We start from the raw sequence: 21,962 nt of genomic DNA, 5'->3' as shown, positions 1-21,962 counted from the left end.
TTTTCCAACCACAAAGGTGTGAAACTAGAAATTAATGACATGAATAAAATCGGAAAGTTCACATATATGTGGAGATGAGAACCAATGGGTCTCTTCAAAATCAAAAGAAAATGTAAAAATACCTTGAGACAAATGAAAATGGAAATGTGCCATACCAAAATTTATGGAATGCAGCAAAAGCATTCAGCAAAGCATGCAGCAAAAGTTCCAAGAGTGACATTCACAGTGATAAATGCCTACCTCAAGAAATAATAAACATTTCAAATAAACAACCCAACATTATACCTCAAGAAAATAGAAAAAGAACAAATGAAGCCCAAAGTTAGGTAGAAGAAACAAATAGCAAAGATTAGAGCATAAATAAATAGATGAAATAGACACAAAAAAGACCACAGAAAAAATAAATGTCACTAAGAGCTGGTTTTCTCAAAAGATAGACAAAATTGGCAAACCTTTAGCCAAACTCACCAAAGAGAAAAAGAGAAAGAGAGAGAGAGAGAGAGAGAGTGAAAGTGCATGCATACACACACACACACTCAAAAAAAAAAAAAAACCCAGAAATGAAAGAAGAAATGTTATAGCTGATAACACAGAAATACAAAGAATCACAAGAGTCTACATTGAACAATTTTAACCAAGTTGGACAACCTAGAAGACATGGATGAATTCCGAGAAACATACCACCTACTAAGATTGAATCGTGATGATACAGAAAATCAGTAATCAAAAACCTCCCAAAAAACAAGAGTCTGGGACCAGAAAGTTTCACTGGTGAATTCTACCAAACATTCAAAGAAGAATTAATATAGATCCTGATGTTCACAGGGAACTGCAGGTATCACCCACTGTCTGAATCTCTGCTCTATAAATTCAGGGACCAAACAGATGCAGACAAATTTTCAGATAAATGTTTTGCGATCTGCTACTTTTATTACTTGTATATGAAACTTAGAACAAACTTAACACAAATAACACTGTATCCTTTTCTATGGGAACTCGCAGTGGGGAATTTCTGTATCCATATTCTGGAAATGAATGAATTGGAACAGCAAGGGACAGTTCTACTGGAAATGACAAGTTTTTAGCAATTCATTTTGTTATCTCCCAATATGCCTCAAACTAACCCAAAAGCTTGAAAAAAAGTGTAGTAGTTAAGATTTTTTCTTCTTTCATATTTTAACACTAAAGATAATCTGACAACTACTTGATTTAACAATCAGTCAAGGAGCATGGAAAATGTAGAGTGGGTATGCAGAACCCTGAAACAAAATATATATCAAGTGATGTGTGCTTGGTTTACTTTTTATACAACTGGCTGTTAATCCATGCAGAAACCTACACCCAACAGAGACCCCAAGCTCTACCCAGGGAGGAACTTAGTACGCTAAATATGTTCAACAAGAGGAATTTGCTTGTTCAATTCACAAGGTTGGAATCTGAAAAATACTGGTATTGAACTTCCTTATCAATGATTAACTTATAAGAAGTTCCAATATATAAGCCCAAACAGCAGAAAACACTTAATTTAAAGGTTTAACCTGATAGTCTAGTTCAATGCCTTGGTGTTCCCAATGTGTTAAAATTTCATATGCAACATGTTTAAGTATGCACGTGTTTTTATTATGAATATACAGAATTGTTTAAAATATATTAAAAGAGAAATGCAAATTAAATATTTGCAGAGCTCCTCAAGTAAGAAGTAAGAAAACTTCTGAAGACCAGTTTTTGAAGACTACTATCTTACTATCTTACGGCCCTTGAGGTTAGGAAGTAAATCTAAGAGCAACAGTTTGGAGCACCTACTATTTAAGGATCACTGGGACATTCCTAAACTTTAGCCAAGAGCAGATACTATTCCTCACGATCCTAAAAGTAGTAAAGCTGAGGAGCAATCCTAACGAAACTGTTTTAAGTTTCTCTAGTGAGTTTGAATTAAAGCAACTGGGACCCAAATCTAAGAAACATCATTCACTTCTCAATGTTGTTCATTCACTGATTCTCTAATCAGTATTCACTGAGCACCGACTATGTGCCAGGTGTTATTCTCAACTTTGAGATACAGCAATGGAGAAAATAGATAAAACCCCTACCTTTATGGAATTTAGAGTTTAGTCGCGGAGGGGGGGAGCAGGGTCGGGAGACAGACTTTATTTATTTATTTATTTACGATTTTATTTACTTGACAGAGACAGCAAGAGAGGGAACACAAGCAAGGGGAGTGGGAGAAGGAAAAGCAGGCTCTCCACTGAGCAGGGAGCCCAATGTGGGGGTTGATCCCAGGACCCTGGGATCACGACCTGAGCCTAAGGCACATGCTTAACCGCTTAACCAACTAAGCCACCAGGCACTCCAGGAGATAGACCTTAAAGACAAATAAAAAACATAATAAATAAGTTATTTTTGTTATAAAGTAACAGGTACAATGGAAAAAAAAAAGGAAATGGAATGGAGGAGAAAGGCTGCAATTTTAAATAAGATGGGTCAGGAGAGATGAGGAGATGAAAGCAGATCAGTGACTTGACGAAGGTGACAGGTAAACAAACCCAAGAGATGGGTTGGAGCAGTGGGTCTCAAAGTAGGGTTCCAGAACTATCAGCCTCTCCTGAAAACTTGTCACTGGCTCAGAACCGTAGAGAGGGGCAGGCGACAGTCCATCTTAACCATCTCTGCAGGGGATTCGGATGTCCACTAAGTCTGAGGACCATGGCCCTAAAACAGAAGCAGGTCTGGGACATTCTACAGAAAGAGGGGTGAGATCAGGGTCTGGTCACGAGGGTCAGGAGGACACGGGCAGGGGTGAGGAAGGCAGCCAGACTAAAGCCAGACTTTCAGGCCACAGTGAGACCTTCACTCCAAGTGAAATGGGGAGCCTTGGGAGGGTTTTGGGTTGAGGAGCCACATGGCTTGGTTTATATTTTAAAAGGTTCACATTGGTTGTTGTGTTGAGTACAAACATTACATTACTTGCCTCAGGAGAAAACTCCTTACTTTCTTCTTCTTTTTTTTTTAAGTATCATGACCCTGAGATCAAGACCCCAGTGGAGATTAAGAGCCAGACACTTAGGGGCACCTGGGTGGCTCAGTCATTAGGTGTCTGCTTTCGGCTCAGGTCGTGATCCCAGGGTCCTGGGATGGAGCCACACATTGGGCATCCTGCTTGGTGGGAAGCCTGTTTCTCCCTCTTCCGCTCTCCCTGCTTGTGTTCCCTCCTCTCTCTCTCTCTCTCTGTCAGTTAAATAAATAAAAAAGATTTTATAGAAAAAAAAAAAAAAAGACTCAGGCACTTAACCAACTGAGCCACCTGGGCACCCTAAGACTCCCTAACTTCTACATTTCTCTTTGGGATGTGGTGCGCGGCTCTATGTTGAAATATGGTCCCTGACAGTGGAACGCTCCCATTTGTAGTGTTTGCTGATGTCCGTGGTGTAAATACTCCCACCACAGCTGATTTCAAGCTGCCAACATGACTCACGGAAACAGGAGCTGTGAAGGGATGTGTGCAATCTACGCCCAGCACTGACTGTAGGTCCCACTGGCTCCGCTACCAAAGAGAACATTTAAAAATGATGGGGAATTGTGTAAATCTAACTGAAAATGTTAATGCTACTTCAGATGTAAATGTAGTGTGTTCTGCCAGCGAATTACTGTTAATCAAATGCAGATCCCAATTCCTCAGAAGTTAGCATTAAGACAATATATAAACTTCATTTAAAAAAGAACCTCACTAACATTAAGCCCCAACTTCCTTTACTCCATGAATCTATTTACTTTTTAGCAAGGTCTATTCTACTATTGCTTTTTTCCTCCTACTATAATTAATAGTTTGGACACACACACACACACCCTCCCCCCCCCCCCGCAAAGCATGCACTGACTGCGATTTGCCATGGAGAATACTCAGGGCTGCGATTCTAAGAGCTCACATAAATCCAGGGCAGGGCATCAAGGAGTATGCAATACAAGAACAAAAGTTTGCATTTATCTGAAGATGAAGTGAACTTTCAAGTTGATTTGCCATAAAGAAACTTCCCTTAGCCTAAAAGAATGGCCTTATTTCTGTCGATCGGGGCAGACTGCATATTTTAAAAGTATGGCACCGTCTATGAAGAAAAAGTCACTCTGCGATATACTCTTGATAAACAAATAGGTTTGCTACTATTCAGAATATACTTTCCTCGCGCCCTCCAGTCCGCATCAGCCCTCAGCCACATCCCACCCACACTCCGACCCCAGCCGGCCAGATCAGCAAATGTGCGTGAACTCGTACTCCCATAAAACAATGAAGTCTTTCAGGCCTTACCATCTTGTGAAGAAACAGGCTGAAACGTCATGGGAAAAATTAGGAAATCTCGGAGGAAAACAGCTCACAAAATGAGGGGTGGAACCACTTGCTCACATGTTCTAATTCCTGAACAAAGGGAAACAACCGTGACAGCCCCCCGCCTGCTCTGACCCCTCCATTTCAAAAGAGAGGCGTCCTAACCTCCTTTTCTTCTCATGGGGATTACAGGGCAAGACACAGACATCGGAATGAGAAAATTTTAAACCCAAAGGAGCAAAGTTAATTTTAAAAGCTTTACCCTCAAGAAAAGTGTAAAAACCAACCCAAACGACCAGTCTTGTTCTGCGGTCCATAATACCAGCATAATTACAGACCAAATGGACTTCCACAACTGCACAAAGAAAAACAGAACACCTTCTAATATACATAGATTTTAGGTCTTCCTAAGTCTTCTTGCAATTAAATTTCACACAACTAGTTCCCCTTCAGCAATCCTTCCTTATTACCTGCCCTACCTAGTTTACACCTTCACACCTGCCTCGCTAGCCAGCCCAGGGGTGACCAGTGCCCCATCCTCTAGCTCCCAGCTGCTGCTGCAAGATATCCGGCTTGCAAACTGCCCATCTCTCTGACCCACCGAACAACATCTCTCATCTTAGAAATCTCAGTTTAAGACTTCATATATACTGCACAATGAATTTCGAGAGTAAGTACATTTGCAAACTTGTCAATAAATTTACCCTTCTACTTTAACATGCTTTTATATCCCCACTATATATTCCAATTGGTTAAACTAATCAAACTTTTCTAAGCTCTCTGAGGACAGGCGGTCTGAGTCAGTCCCTGCCCTATGTGATCTCCCAACTTTTTGCTATATGTACGGTTCTATCAACTGTGATAGGGCGTGTCTGCTGTAGTCCGTCTGTAGATATTCTGACCCTTAACTGTTTGGGGAAAAGACCCATAAGGGACTTATTGTTATAAAGCATTACGTGGAAGATGTGTTTATTTTGCTCCTAGAAGAAAAAGGCAACGTGTATTGAAATCATAAACTGTTTTAAAAGGTAAAACAATTTAAATTTTTAAATTTTACCTTTTAAAACAACTTATAAGGAGGCAAAGAGACATGCCACACAGTGAAGAGAAGAGTCCAGTGAGGCTGAGAACCTGGCAAAGACAATCCCACAGACAGATCACCGGTGTCACTCCGAGCTCCTAAGCAGACCACCACCCCATGGGGAGAAACCATTATTTGACATTGCAGTAGAATTCCGGGTCAGGTAGCGGGCTGAGTGGAATTTACTGCAGACTGATCATGCTAGCTAAAATGCAGAAGGAGATGGTGGTGAGTCACTGTTGGAGAGATGAAAAAGTTGAGTTCAGCCCATAGAGGAGATGCCACAGTTGACACGCTTGTGAACTAAGTCCGACCAACTCTGAAACCAGTGGTTCAAACTCGGCTGCATATCAGAATCACCTGCAGGGCTTTCGAAACTCCCACTGCACAGGTCACATCCCATATCAATAGAATCAGAATGTCTGGGGTGGGAGCCAGGCATCCATACGGAATTCTCACGTGATTCCAATATGTGTCAAGGTTTTGGAACCACTGTCCAAGTCTCTGCTGGTGAAGGCTTTGCTCAATGAGGAAAAGAACACACTAACTTACGTGAAAGCTGGTAATGGCAATGAGTCAAAGTACACTTTGAGACTGTTAAGTGGGACTCTGGTTCAAATAAGAAGGCACAGTCTTTAGAAGACCCTCGATGAACTTGTGGCCTTGGGTTTTAGACTAGGAAAGGGACCCTGGGCCTGATGGTGGGTAAGAGCCATTGACAACACTAATAACTGGAATGTAGACCATTGTGCTGTCAAGGTACTTGGCTTTACAGTAAGCAGCCTCGATGCAAGGCCTAGGCCAGCCACCTGCTGGCTGTGGGGCTGCAGGCCACTGCCCAACCCAATAACCCTAGTGTTGTACCTGAGGTTAAGTTATCTACCCTGGCTGCTTATTAGCCGAATGCAGCTGCAACCCCAGACATCTGACTGGTTTGCAGAGGAACCACAGGATCCATATATTTTAACCCACCCCCCAGGTGATTGTTACGTCATAGGAATATGGAGAACCACCAGCAGAACTTTTATGAGAAAGGAGTCTGAGGCCATACAATTGGACTCAAATCCCTGCTCTACCAGTTACTAGCTAGGGCTCAGTTTCCTTATTGGCAAAAACGAAGCTGATGGGTAAGATATCTGTCGTGGGGCTTACTGATGATCCATTAATCGACCTCTCTGGATCATTGGGAGTATCTGGCATAACAGCCGGTACATAACAAATGCTCAGTTTTATACGTATCACATACATACATGTACATGTATGTTTGTTTGTCATAAGCATTAAACGTACGACGTATATAAATTGCACAGCACTGTCTCCATGCAGAAACACTTAGTAGGTATTAGCTAAGCTGATGCTGATGGTGATGCTAATGGTGGTGGTCATAGGACAACTCTGGAACTGGCAGAGAGGAAGATTTCATCCTCTCCCCATCGCATGGCAGAAAGCCACAATTAGAAGACCTAAAAAATTATGGGGATGAGGAAGAATCCTTTTGCTCTGTCTTAATCACTAGGAGGTCCCACTAGTCATGAGGGGTTGTTCTACTGCAAAGTAATAGTGGAAATGTGGGGTTAATGACAGAGAAGAGAGATGGCCTTGCCCCGCATGATGATAAACAGCAGAATTTGACAGCCTGGGGACAATCAACACCTTCCCTTCCTAAGGGAACCCGGAGCTGACACGTGTTCCATCCCAGATCACACTGTTAGTGGCAGAACTGGGATCAGACTTTAATTTCCAGGTTCCCTCCATTGATCATCTCTGGTGAGGAACCTGTCTGGGAGGTACATCATCATAGAGGAGACATGGTCCGTGCAATCAGAGCCAACATGAGATGAGGAATGTGTTGCCCTGTTTTCCAACTGCTTCCTTCCTTACTCTGCCCAATTCCCTTCCCTGGTCCAAATTCCACACCCTGCAGGCCATTTCCGGCTGAGATGGAGGATACGGAATACTAGAAAGCAGCCGTGGTTTGCTTTGTGGCCAAACTATTTTCTTGGGGATGTTCAGCTCCAGTTTTAAAGCATGAGACGATTGTAAAAAGGGCTTAATTTCCCCAATTTTAATATGCATATAAATGTTCAGGGGGGTGCATTTATTAAGGGATACTTGCCTGTTTTTTTTTATCCACCAAGCTAGGACAGGAAATCCTGTCTTTCAGCTTCTGAGTCTCAGACCACTCCGTCTGAATATTCTCACTGACAAATGTGACCTTGTCTAGGTCCTGGAAGAATTTAAGCATTCCCTCAATGTCATTTTTACTTGACCTTAGCAACATGACCAAACTGCAAATTCAATACCATTTAGTAAAGGTACAACATTCACATCCTGTCACCAATCCCCCCTCCAATTCCAATCCAGTGACCCTGGGCTAGAACCTAATCCAAAAGATTACAAAGCAACATCCTGATGAGTTGTCATGGCAACCCCTAGATGTCAGATATCCCATGTCCCAGGGCTGTAAATTCTCATTTTTAGTCGATTCATATCCTACTTTTTCATGTATAACAACCAACTAAAATGAAATTTGGTATGTCAGCTGCCAAGCATAATAAGGGATGTCATTTGCTATTATAGCCAATAATAAAAGATTTCTAGTTGCTTCTGTTTTCAAAGGTACAGAAAATCACTGGGTATTCTAAGTCCATTGGCCTGGTCCTCAAAGAGAGGCTATTTAGCCAGGCTTCCTCTACTTTTACTTAATTGGTCAATATTTAAGAGAGCCTTGGGGAATGAAAAGAACTCTAGTGAAAGCTATGCATTATTATTTTCTGAACAGGAGGAAACACTGATTTTCAAACTTTCAATAGACTCTGTATATTTGACTCCAAAGACACACATACACACATCCTGTGATCTAAGCCTTTCAAGGACGTCAATATAAAACAAGGGTGACTTGCAAGGCTTTCAATTCCTTATAAATGGAGAAAAAAGAAATCCAGGTAATGCAAACATCTTGTTTTAATCAAGAGTGTTGTTATGAGCTGGATTGTATTTTCCCCAAATTCGTATTTTGAAATCCTAACCCTCAGTACTTCAGAATATTTCTGTATTTGGAAACAGAGACTTTAAAGAGGTATTTCAAGTTAAATGAGGTCACTAGGGTGGGCCCTTATCCAATATGAGGAGTACTGTTTTCTTTTTTCTTTTTTTTTTTTAAGATCTTTTTATTTTATTTGACAGAGAGAGAGACATAATGAGAGAGGGAACACAAGCAGGGGGAGTGGGAGAGGGAGAAGCAGGCTCCTGCTGAGCAGGGAGCCTGATGCGGGGCTTGATCCCAGAACCCTGGGATGATGACCTAAGCCAAAGGCAGATGCTTAATGACTGAAACACCCAGGCATCCCAATATGATGAGTATTCTTATAAAAGGAGATTAGGGGCACCTGGGTGGCTTAGTCAGTTGAGTGTCCCACTCTTGGCTTCGGCTCAGGTCATAATCTCAGGGTCATGGGACTGGGCCCCACATGGGGCTCTGCACTCAGTAGGGAGTCTGCGGGAGATTCTCCCTCTCCCTTTCCCTCTGCAACTCCCTTCCCACATACACACTCTCTCTTTCTCAAATAAATAAATAAGTCTTTACAAAAATATTTTAAAGAAGAGGAGATTAGCATACAGACACACCCAGAGGGAAGATCAGGTGATTTTCAGCCATCAACAAACCAAAGAATGAGGCTCTCGGAAGAAACCTTACTGAAAACCTTGATCAAGCAAGGGCTTCCAGCCACCAAGAACTGTTGAAAAATAAATTTTTGTTGTTTAAGCCACACTGTCTGTGGTACTTTGTCATGGAAGCCCAGACAAACAAATTCAAGTTCCACCCGTTTCACATTCCATATCAATTTCCCAGAAGTGCCCTCCATCTTGGGTACAATGGAAGTCCAACTTTCCTCTGCAGGTGTCTTTGCCTGTCGGCCCTCACCCTGTGGCCCAGGCGGGTCTCCCTAAGCACACACAGGGCAGGCTGAACTCTAAGACGTCAGGAGCTCTATCAGTAGGCTGACTCACGGAGATCTCTCCTGAAATTCCCATTAGCTAAAAAAGCATTAACATCACCTCTGTAAAAGGCAAAACTGATCACCAGTATTTTTCCCTGCTTACCATTTATCAGAATGCCAACAAGAAACATCCAGGAGATGAACAGTAGGGTGAGAAGGAAAGAGAAAGGAAGACACAGATAATCCATCCACCAGATTTTCAGTCCTGATAATCCAGAAGTAGACACAGGATAAATCACACCATGTGGGGTTTTTTAATCCTAAAAATAAGCAGAATGTAGAAAAGTATCCAGAAGGCTGCATGTCAATAGCTATAAAGCACCATCAACCTCCACCTGTGTAGAGTTGCAAATAATTTTGCTGCTAAAATTCCAGAACTTTTCTCATTTGGGGTTTTAAAAATGAATTTCCACTACATTCCTTTTTCCATCATCACAATAGCTGCCAGAAAGTTCAAAGCCACATTTATGGCCCATTTCTAGCAAGTCTAGGAATGGTTTTCTTGGTATCTTTTAATTTCTAGCCTCATTTTCCTACTTTTTGTGATCAGCTTTAATAGCATGTATCTTTGGAGTCAAATGTATTTTTTTCTTTTTTGCCATGATGTGGGGTATTATTAAATAGATAGCCTTCATTAAGCTTCAAATATTTGTGGGTGTTTTTCTTCCAGAGCATCTCTTTGATCTGTGAGATGGGAGATTTCACGCTTAAAAGAAAATTTGTTTCAGTTCACGGAGAAGTTTAAACAACATCAATTTCTCATACTTGTTTTAATCACAGTATGATAAGCTAAAATAGAGAAGAGAGCTAGTCTAGGAAGCTGGACCATGAGAGGTGAGGAGCCAACTTTTTTTGGGCGAGGGGGAGAAGTGAGCGGGGGGAGACTCATAGTACTGGCCAGCGCCCAGAAGACACATGAATTCCCTGTGCTGGAGTATTTATTGGATCACCATCCAATCCTTTTTTCCATGTGAGAGAGTCATCACAAGAGATACACACCAAAGCCTGTTCTGGGTGCAAATCTCCATCCAGCCTACTTCGATGCATCCTGTCTGCGTCTATCTGCCTATCTACTCAGGCTGCTAGCCCTGCTCCATCCCCAACGAAACCCACGTGACTGTTTATAGTGCAAGCTGGAATTACATAGGTCTTAGTTTGAATTTTGTATCTTTAACTGGTCGTGTGATCCTAGACAAGATTTTAAGCTGAGTCTCAGGTGCCTCATCTGAAAATTGGGGTAATAAAGAAAGTACCTCTTGAGCTTTAAATTCAATGTGGGGATTGAATTTAATAACACACATAAGGTCCTAAGTAAAATGTCTGGCACCCCACAGTCAACACTCAATATATATCAGCTATTATTATTATCATCATCATTAGGCTAATGTGAGAAATTCCCCAGGACAATTTCATTTCTGCATGATCAGAGACGGTGCCAGCCACAGCCTTGTGGGCCAGCCAAGAGGTGCCACAGCTGAGCGGAAGAAGCGAGGACTGACCAGTCATCTGGTTTGGGATTCTACCTTACTTCATGCACAGCATTTATGTATTCAGAAACTGAGTGTTTAAAGGGCCCGATTTAGAATCTTCCCGTTAGTCTGAAGGGTCTGTCTTCTTCGGGCTTTTGCTAGCAAAGCAGAAGAACGAGAATGTTCCCTGTACTTCTTATCACTACTTTCATCAGCGATGCCAATGTCTGCACCAGGGTCTTCTGGGTTGGGTGGACTGCGGAGCTGGTGAGGTAGGCACATTTCCTGGAAATACAGGCAGCAATTTCCTGTGGCTTCCTCTGTTTTTGATGTAGAGATGAACACACTTAGAAAATAAGCACATCAAGGATCAGAGCTTCAGTCAGTCGTGTTGCAAATGCTGAAAATACTGTTATTTCCTTCTAAACAGATTCAGAAGAACAAAGTACAGGCTGTCTTCCAAAGAGCATTCTCCCTACTAAGGATCTGTACAGTGGGATTGTGAAGGGACAGGGAGAACACAGCTAACCTTCCACGCCTGTACGACATCTATGACCTGCTCCTAGAGTTGAAGAACATTTCCATGAACTGAGACCCAAGTGAGCAAGAACCAGATTTTCCATGAAGGCCCATGTTTTGCATAAACCTTAGCCTGAAAAAGCTCTGGTCTGGTAACAGGGCTTCAGTAAAGATTTCTCTAGAATTTGGGGCCTGGTCAGAAAAAGTTCACTCTCTGAAGTGGAAAGTAGTGAAATTATTAGTGAATTTAACTGTTTACATAACTATCCCAAAATAACCACTTAAGATTAAATAAAGCAATGCATACTATATTTGGAAAAGAGCCAGATTCATAGAAGGTGACCACAACGTGTACTTAGAACCGAAATAAAGCAAAGAAAGACACTTCTTGGTCAATGACACCAATAGGCCGCTAAAGAAGTGGCAGAAGGATGGGCAGTCAGCATCGGGTTCACACCAGTCAAGGAGGACACAGAATGGTTCCGGAGGGAGGCAGCCGAGTTCCAAATTCCGCCTTTGGTGTTCACTGGCTGAGTGCCCTTGCCTAAGTCGCTTAACCTCTCTAAACTTCTGATTTCTCGTGTGACTTCTGTTTGTCCAGCACTGGATTCCCTTCCTATGTGAGGAGCTGCTTTTCCACTACCACTGGAGAGCCCAGCACGGTAACCAGTCACACAACCCTAAGATAGCTCAGTTCATGGATAAGTATTTTTTTTTTTTAAAGATTTTATTTATTTATTTGACAGAGAGAGATCACAGAGAGGCAGGCAGAGAGAGAGAGAGAGAGAGAGGAGGAAGCAGGCTCCCTGCTGAGCAGAGAGCCCGATGCGGGACTCGATCCCAGGACCCTGAGATCATGACCTGAGCCGAAGGCAGCGGCTTAATCCACTGAGCCACCCAGGCGCCCCGGTTAGGTATTTTTTCGCTTCAGTTAGCCTGTTGCTTGAATCCAAAAAGTCTTGGTTAATATACCCCATGGGCAAGAATTGCAATGAGAATTACATTTTTTTTGAAGATTTATTTATTTTAGAGAGAAAGAGAGCGTGCACAGTGAGAATTCAGTTTTAAGCAATATAATTCAGCAAACTCAAGAAACGCTGGTTGCCTGCCTAGAAAGGGGGATAAGTGTAAGGGCTGGAGTCTTAACGCCTTTGTTCTCAGTTTCGTTGTCTATAAAAACAAGCTAATAACAGTAACTACATCACTGGTTGTGAGGATTGAGCCCATGTAGAGAAATCATTTAGAACAGGTCCTGACACATGTAAACATTCAGTATATGGGAACTCTTACTGTTATTAAAGATAGAGCTGTTCTGATTGCTGCTGAGGACTGTGTGAAAGTCACTGATCTAGCGAGAAATATCTTTCATTAAGAAAAGACTCATTCGGGGCTCCTGGGTGGCTCAGTGGGTTAAGCCACTGCCTTCGGCTCAGGTCATGATCTCAGGGTCCTGGGATCAAGCCCCACATCGGGCTCTCTGCTCTGCGGGGAGCCTGCTTCCTCTTCTCTGCCTGCCTCCCTGCCTACTTGTGATCTCTCTCTGTCAGATAAATGAATAAAATCTTTAAAAAAAAAAAAAAAGACTCATTCTTCTCAGTAATCCAGCTTGATAGAAAATCCCTTAAGGACAATTAGAAAGAATTCAATTACTCATGTTCGAACTTAGTAAGCTCTAATATTTGGCCCCCTGAGTGGACTTACCGACCAAGAGGACATGGCCTGAACAAATGAGCCACGTCCGTCATGCTGCCTGATTTCCCTCTTCCTTGGTGTCACAGATGGCAAGAACATCTCGGTTCTGAATGAACCTGCCATAAATTTAATGATGACTCGATTCTTGTGAGTCACGTCTCTCTAGGAAAACTAATAGAACTGATTTTGGTCCCATGCAATCTCCCATGGCTATGTCCTTACGAAACCTACCCTAAACGACCAGCCAGCCTCACGCTTGTTGAAATCTGTATTAACTTCAACTGGAGCCTACTTAATGTACTAATTAAATGCAGCTTCTCCTTCACCCCTGCTTCTTGTGTGATGTAATCACTCACTCACTCATTCATTCACGTGATATTCACAGAGTTGGGAGCACCAACTCTGCCTCAGGTGCTAGGCTAGAAGCTGGATAAACAAAGGCAAACAAGAAAGAGTCCTCAAGCTGTTTAGAGTCTAGGGAGGCAGGAGAGTCAAGTAACCATCAGAAAACCGTGTGCAAGGACAGAGAGGCCTATGAGAGGTGTGAGGAGAGCTCAGGCCTGCAGGGGGAAACCCCAAAAGAATTTATGCACTCAGCACAAAGCATTTGAGAAACCAAAGGTTTGTCTGGAGCACGGGGGTGGGGGGGTGGTGAGGGGGTGGGGGGTGGGGCAGGTCCTAGACCCTCGGGGTATTAGGTGCTTCAGAAAGGGATGTGTTCCACTAAGGAAGAGGAGTCTTGAGAGACTTTAAGCAAAGTCAGGACAGGATTCCATTTTGCCTTTAGAAAGATCATTCTCGTTGGCCAGATGAACCAGGGGATATATGGGGAAATGGGGGGCCAGTAAAGAAGAGGTTACTGTGTTTAGCTGGAAGAGAAATGGTAAAGCCTAAATATAGAAGGAACAAAGGAGGGGGAAAAAGGAGGGGGGGATTCTGGGATTCCACAAAATGGGAGGAACTGTAATTCATGAAGTGATCCTATTTCAGTTTCATTGGACAGAATGGGGGGGGGGCTGTCACTGGTCAGCTACTTCTTGAAGGAACAGAGATTACAGGTTAAATCCATGAACTATGCCTGTCTGCACTATGTCAGCAGCATCTGTGAAACTGTGCAGAGCCATCCTCTGACCCAAGGGTGCCAATACCCTCCATTTAGAAGCCTAAGAGAACTTGAAAATATAGAAAAGGGCCCTTAAATATTCATTCCTCTTCCCCAAACAATTAGAAGTTATTATGAGCAATCATGACTTAACAGGCTCCGAGATATCCTGGCTTCTCTGCCATCCTTGTGGTCTAACTAAAATTCCCCTATTGTCACGCTTTTTATTTCCTTAGTACTTATTTCCTGCCATTTTACCCTTCAAAATGTCTTCCCTTTGAGTTTAACTAGATAAATGCCATGAGCCCTACCAGAACATTAATACTCTCAGTGAGCACTCCCATCACGAGAAGAATATCTGGCCGTTATCTATTTGTTTTGTGATGGCACAGGCCTTAAGGGAGATGGGGAAATTCTTAAAACAGACCATTTATTTTATATTAAATATAAAAGGCCATGGAATCCCTTCTGTACCATTGGTTACACTGTAGTCAGTTTTCTGAATGAACCTGTTGTGCAATACTGAGATCTCTACATAAATAAGTCATGATTTCCATTGTCCTTCACCACATACAACCTTTGACAAGAAAGTAGAGCCACAGAGGGGGTTTATTAAATCCAGGTCAGAGCTCCACCAGGGCAGAGACTCCTGGCCTGGGGGATATCAAAGACAATGGTGCGAAAGGGACAAAGGAGAACATCAAACATTCCAGGCAGGATCTTGTAGGGAGAGCCAAATGAATTTTAATTTTAAAGGGACACTGGTCATTCTAGAAATCAACATGTGCTGAATCCCACTGTTCCAGATATAAATACAAGAAAACATTTAGGAAGTAAGATCAATACCCTCTTTAGAAATCAGTATTTACTGGATCCATTATTAGCTTAAACTAAATTTATAAAACAATGGATTTGTCACTTAGCCAAAGATATTCATGCTTAAGAATGAAACCATATTCTATATGAAGCTAAAGGAATTTTACAATAGTCTGAAATCCTCATTGAAAAAATATTCGTATCTGTATCTCTGTATCTATCTATGTATCTATCTCTGTATCTCTCTCTGTATCTCTCTATCTATGCATCTATCTTTCTATCTGTTAGGAAAGTATATTTAATGAACTCCCTGAAACTCTTAGAGAAAAATTATGGGAAGACACACACTGGCTAGACACATTTCAGTAGTGGTTACCATAGAAACAAGTTGGTAGGTTTCTTTTTTGGAGTTGTGCCTTTTGATAAAATATTAAATTTTGTAGAGTATTTGCATATATACAACAGTACAACCGCTGTTGTCCACCTAAAAGTATATTAAAAAAACTAAACTAGTTCTACTTTTAGCTTACTAATATCTATGAAGAAAAAAAAATCATTCTTAATAAGCTAATTTTTTTTTTTTTTTTTGCTAAAGCCTTTCTCTGCCTCTCCACTGTTTCATACTGGGAAGAAGCTGAAGTGAGTGGAAAAGGCATAAAGACAGAAATCTAAGAAAACCAGGTGAGTCTTCCTTGAGAGAGGCTTTCAAACTGTTGATGCTAATGTGCTGCAGGCCAACTAACTAGATGACTCTGGTAAATTGCTTTTAATTAAACTAATACTTGTATCTCATTTTTCTACAGTAAGCTAGCTCTTTCCCATAATGTGAGAAACGACAGTATGTTCCCCCTTGAGGAAATAAGAGTTGTAATATTGCCATATGTGGAACTCACCAGGTATCTCCTTTTTATTTATATTTAATTAGGTACTTACTGGGAGCCTTAGAACCCTATAATGCACACACCACACTTTCTACTTTAAAAATTAAGAAAACATACACATTGTAATGTAAAGATCGGAATTGCAAAGTGTAACAACCACTTACTCAAATACTGCCTATTTAAAAATTTTTATTTATTTTTTATTAGTTTCAGAAGTAGAATTTAGCGATCAGTTGCGTATAACACCCAGTGCTCATTGTATCAAGTGCCCTCCTTAATGCCCATCACCCAATTATCCTTTCCCCCCACCTCCCCTCCAGCAACCCTCAGTTTCTTTCCTAGAGTTTAGCATCTCTTATGGTTTGCCCGCTTCTCAATTTTCATTTCATTTTATTCTTTTTTCCCTTCAAATACTGTCTTTAAAGCATAAGGAACAGCAGGTAGTTGCTGCACTAAGTTTTCCAGATTAAAATCTACTGAGGTGTTTGATGATCAGTGCTATATTGATACTTGGGTTATAATCAGTAGACAACCCAGTATGTATGGGGCGTGCTGGGAGCAAGCCTAACAACAGCTTGACTTGGGATCTAAGATGTCCGTGAGTCACAAACCCAGTAATCTTTAAAATTAAGACTGGGGACTTAGTTTTCTGTAAGCAGGGACAGTCTGCCCTGGCATTAAACCAGGAACCTCAATCCCTTTAAAACAATGAATTCAGCAACAATCCTGACTTTTAGTCCTAAGAAATAAATCACATCAACATCTGAAAAGAGGCTATGAACTTTCTGTTTTGAAGGTCAACTAGGAAAGGAAACAAGACAAAGATCAACTGAAAATGTGGTGAGTGAACCTGAGCCAGGTGCTGGCTCTAGAATTACAGAAAGGTCCCGATGAGACATTCAAGGGACATAGCCACTCTAGAAAATGATTTATTATTCTCTTCTTGCTTTAAAACTGCAAATATGTATAGATGTACATATTTCAATAATCTCTGGAAAAAAGCACGTTTCTATTACTATATATGACTAAGACACAGATCTTACCTATATGACTAAGAGATGGACCTTATCTCTATATGACTGCGAGATGATGGTTATCTTGGTAGGATCAAATGACATATTTGTTTCTCTATTAAAATATATGTAAAAAACACAGAGATAGAGATAGATATAGATATATTCTGACAATTTAAAAAATTTTTAAAAAACCCATCATATAAAGATTAGTCAGATAGTGGGAGGACTGGGGTGGCTGGGTGGCTCAGTCAGTTAAGCATCCGACTCTTGATTTCAGCTCAGGTCTTGATCTCAGGGTCATGAGTTCGAGCCCCATGCTGGGTTCCACCCTGGGTGTAGCGCCTACTCAAAAATAAAATAATAGGATGACTAGAAAAAGAAATATATGAATCAACCCCAGAGCAAACCTCTACTACTACTTCAAACTTGCTAAGTAAAATAAAGACAGGAAAATTAATCTTCTAGGCCATAGTAAGTGCTAACCTTAAAGACTTCTATTTGTACTAGTTATGTGCTAGGCCAGAAAAAAGTTTAATTCAGAATATTTTGGAAATGAAAAATATTATGCTTTTTAATACTATGATTTTTTAAAAGATCTTATTTATTTATAAGGGAGAGAGAGAGAGAGAACACGAATGGGGGGAGGGGCAGAGAGAGAGGGAAAAGCAGACCTCCCACTGAGCACGGAGCCCAATGCAGGGCTCAACATGGACCTTAATCTCAGGACCCCAGACGACAACATAAAAAAAAATGTAGTCAGGTGCTTAGCCAACTGATCCACCCAGGTGTCCCTTTATTTTTATTAAATATTAAATATTAAAAAGTTTAAACACACTAATCCTGGGTGCCTGGCTGGCTCAGTCGGTTGAGCGACTGCCTTCGGCCAAGGTCATGATCCTGCAGTTGTAGGACTGAGTCTCTGACCTTCCCCCTCTCATGCTTGCTTGCTCTCATTCTCTCTCTTAAATAAATAAATAAAATATTTTAAGAAAAAAGCACACGAATCCTTTTAAAAGTTTATTTTACCTTCATAAAAAATCTGAAGTAGATTGTGAAGTAATTCTAAGATCAATGAAGAATGTTTTATGCTTCAAGGAGGTAAACTAACTGCATCCAAAAATTTTAATTTAAATGATATGAATTTTAAATATAATTTATGTAACAATGAATTTTTCAAACATTTGGAAAATATTTTCCTTTGGTCTGGGATTAAATCCACAATATTTAGTTAGAATTTTTTACATATTCTGCTACTGTCTGCCTTACAAATTCTTATATTAAGAAAAAGAACACACACAAAAAAGAAAAAAAACACAAGAAAGAGTAATTCTTGTTCCCCAAGACCCACTATAATAGAACCTTACGAAAATCACAAATTAAGAGGTTATACAGTACGAAAGTCTTACTATTCACCACAAAATAAGAAAGCAAATTGACTTTCAAAACCATGGTCTACACAAAAATCAACTATTAATCCTCAGCATGTGGATTCGCTGGACTGAGCACTGACTACTACATCGGCTTTACCCTGCCGGGAACGGACACCCTATCTTCTGCATCACAAACTTCTGCAGGCTACAGAAGACAAGCAAATGTTAGTAGTGCTTCCAGCCAAACATAATTAAGAAGCTAAATCTGCGAACTCCCACTACAATAATATAATGCTATTTCTAAAGCCAAATCGGCATTACATTCAAACTCATACCACACTCTTCTCTGTAAGACACTTAATGGCAGCTGCTGGTGCATGGGGTGGTTTTACCTATCACAGCTAAAACCAACCAAGTCCCACTGGTTGGTCACCTAAAGGGCACCAAGGCTGGGACCAGCCTCTCCAAATGGCTCCCCTTCTCACCTAGGTGGGCGCTGGGGGCAGGTTGGGACAGGGAATCTTACACCTTCAAGGGGTCAGCTGCAGCCGGACTGTGTGGGTATGGATCTTCTCTCTTCCACGGGTCTCATCTACAAAATGGGAATTGCTGGGAGGGTTAGAAGGTATATGAAAATAAAGCATAAAGGCACAATAGTGACTGGCCCCATCTTCACCCTCAGTTCTTGTCTGCTGTCAAAAGCCAGGTGAGACCCAGCTAAAGCTAGGGGGAAAGGAGAAGGGGGATGGATGTGGGCGGGAAGATAAGGACCTGTCACTCACAGGCTGGGCAGCTCTCTTGTTCTCTACCTGCCCCTCACAGCCTGAAAGTTTTGTGTGCCACAGAGAATCGCCAAACTCACTTTTTATTCTTTTAACCTACCAGCTACAGGTTGATGAGAAAACATGTAAGATAAATGGAAAAAAAAAAAATTCAAAACAGGTAGAGATACAAGGTAGGGGCAGATTATGTCACAGAAGAAGTTATACTTAGGGGGTTTTTGTTTGTTTGTGGATGTTATTCTGTTGTAGCTGATTATCAACTTTTAAAATTTTACTTGGTATTTTTATTAGAAGACTTTAGAAAAATTGAGCAGAAATGTTCCCTCTTGTCAGATTCCCCTGTCATTAACATCTTGCATTAGTATGGCACATTGGTTATAATTAATGAATCAGTATTGATACATTAGCACTAACTAAAATGCAAAGTTTACCCTCAGTGTTCACTCTTTGTATGACGTAGCTCTACAGGCTGATAAATGCATAATGTCATCTATCCATCATTACAATATTATACACTACATTGTCCCTGTCCTAAAAATCCACTCTGCTCCTCTGCCTATCATCCTGCCTATGGCAACCACTGCTCTTTTTATTGTCTTTATAGTTTTGCTTTTCCTATAGTTGGAATCATACAGTGTGTTTTTCGGGCCAGCTTCTTTCATTAACAATATGCTTTTAAGTGTCTTCCTTTGTCTTTTTTTTTTTAAGATTTTATTTATTTATTTGACAGATCACAAGTAGGCAGAGAGAGAGGGGGGAAGCAGGCCCCCTACTGAGCAGAGAGGCCGATGCGGGGCTCTATCCCAGGACCCTGAGATCATAACCTGAGCCAAAGGCAGTGGCTTTAACCAACTGAGCCACCCAGGAGCCCCAGTGTCTTCCATGTCTTGATAGCTCTTCCTGTCTTTGTTTTAAGGCTGTATAATTCCATTGTATGGATGTGCCACAACTTATCCATTCATCTATGGAAGGACACCTCCTGGTGTCCTTCTAGTGTTGGCAGTTATTAATAACGTTGCTCTAAACATTCATGTGTAGGTTTTTGTGTGGATGTAAGTTTTCTACTGATTTGGGTAAATCACTAGAAATTCAAGTGTTGAACTGTGTGGTCAGCCTATGTAAGAAACTGCCAAACTGTCTTCCAAAGCGGCTGGACCAATCTGTTGCCAGTAACATTAATAAATTCTTCTTACCAAAGTGCATCTTATTCTATCTATACAATATGACTAAGAAACAGTCCCAGAACATTACCTGTGACCTATCTAAGTGAAGGACAGCTAACTGTCAGAGCATGACCAAACATTTCAGATCATCGGACTGAAAAATTCAGCAGTCTTAGCTAGTGACTTTGGGCAAATTACTTGACTTCTACAGCCTCAAAAAATGTACCTAGACATGAAGACTGTCTTTAAAGTCCCTTAGAGTTATTAAATCTTATGCTGTTCTTAAGAGGGCAATTGTGATTTTTGTGATGTCAATAATTCTGCTTGACTTTTAAACTAATTTGTGTTGGTGTCATTTTCAATGAAACCTTAATGAACTGAAGTCCATGGAGACTTTGAAGAAAAAGTGTAATGATCAAGATGGCATAAACCACTTGGATGGTTGAGCTGTCGTTTTTGTTTCTGTTTTGGTTTTAGATCATAAAAATTTTTTCCTGTTAATGAAGAAAGCATTATCTTTTCACTGGAGACATTTTCTGACTAGTATTATGGTCTTTACATAATCTTCATTTCTTTTTTTCTACACCTACCCTATTATTACCAAGAAATTACTGCATCCCCTTCCCATGAACTTCAAAGTTTGGCACCACTGGGGAACTCCATGAATTTAGCAAAAATAAGGATTAGTTCCCCAAAAGCAAATTTCTTTTCTCAGCATTTTTTAAAAAAGATTTTTTATTTATTTGAGAGAGAGAGAGAGAGAACACAGAGAAAGAATAAGAGGGAGGGGACTCCCCACTGAGCAGCAAGACTGACGTGGGGCTTGATCCTGGACCCCGAGATCATTATCTGGGCCAAAGGCAGAAGCTTAACTGACTGAGCTACCCAGGTGCCCCTTTTTTCAGCATGTAAATAGTTCTTTGTCATAAAATATTTATTACAGTACCCAAACCCCCACAAACAAAACAAACCAAATTTTAAAAACCCACCTCTAGAAGTCATCTACCTAAACTGTCGCAAAATGACATTGAATTGAAATAACTGAAATGACTGAATAACTAAAAATCAGTTATGGCACATTTAAAAAGAAATGCTGTTTTATTACTTTTGTGTAAATAGAGTAAGATACACTTTCATGACTTTTGTGTAAAAATTAACATTTTCTAAGTACTTATTAACTATGCACCAGATGCTATTCTAAGGTCTTCATATGTATCTTTTCAGTTAGCTTTCAAAATAACCCTGTAAGGTAATAATATTATTGCTTCCATTTCACAGAATCAGAAAAGGAAAATCAAAAATGTCAAGCTGGGGCTCTGCTGTGATCCCTCCCATCTTCCTCTCGGGAAATGCAGCCCTGACCCAGTACCCCTGGATAATGGCTGGGTCCAAAATTCTTGTGGACAGACCCTGCTGCCTACTTGGACAGACTAGTATCAATGGTTCCTGGGGTCTCCATGTGTGTATACAGTTGTCTCCCCCACACACATACAGGCGCATGCACAAACACAAAAACATGCCCCTGTATGTGCTTTGGGCACAAATGTTATGGGGACCACTGTCTGGCACATTCCATGTTCTCCTGCTGTATTTGACTCCCCCATAGAAGCTATTCCCATCTCCTCTGAGCCCTCCTTTACTCTCATAGGTCTTTCTAGCTCCAGGTAATCTTCCTTAATCTGCTGAAATTAAGCAACAACCACGAAAGATAAACAAAGCCTAATGCAGTATCCTCTGGGGATACTGTGAATG

At 41.0% G+C, this 21,962-nt stretch overlaps 1 protein-coding gene across 1 annotated transcript in view; it reads right to left on the bottom strand.

The window, feature by feature from the left end:
- The window catches only part of BACH2 (BTB domain and CNC homolog 2), a 363,936-nt gene that overhangs the window by 289,328 nt on the left and 52,646 nt on the right, over positions 1–21,962 (bottom strand). The window lies entirely within an intron of this gene.

Source organism: Neovison vison, chromosome 1, assembly GCF_020171115.1.
Source record: "Neovison vison isolate M4711 chromosome 1, ASM_NN_V1, whole genome shotgun sequence".
Lineage (NCBI taxonomy): Eukaryota > Metazoa > Chordata > Mammalia > Carnivora > Mustelidae > Neogale > Neogale vison.
Note: the sequence above shows the minus strand (reverse complement) of the source record. Positions and strands in the feature narration are given on the sequence as shown.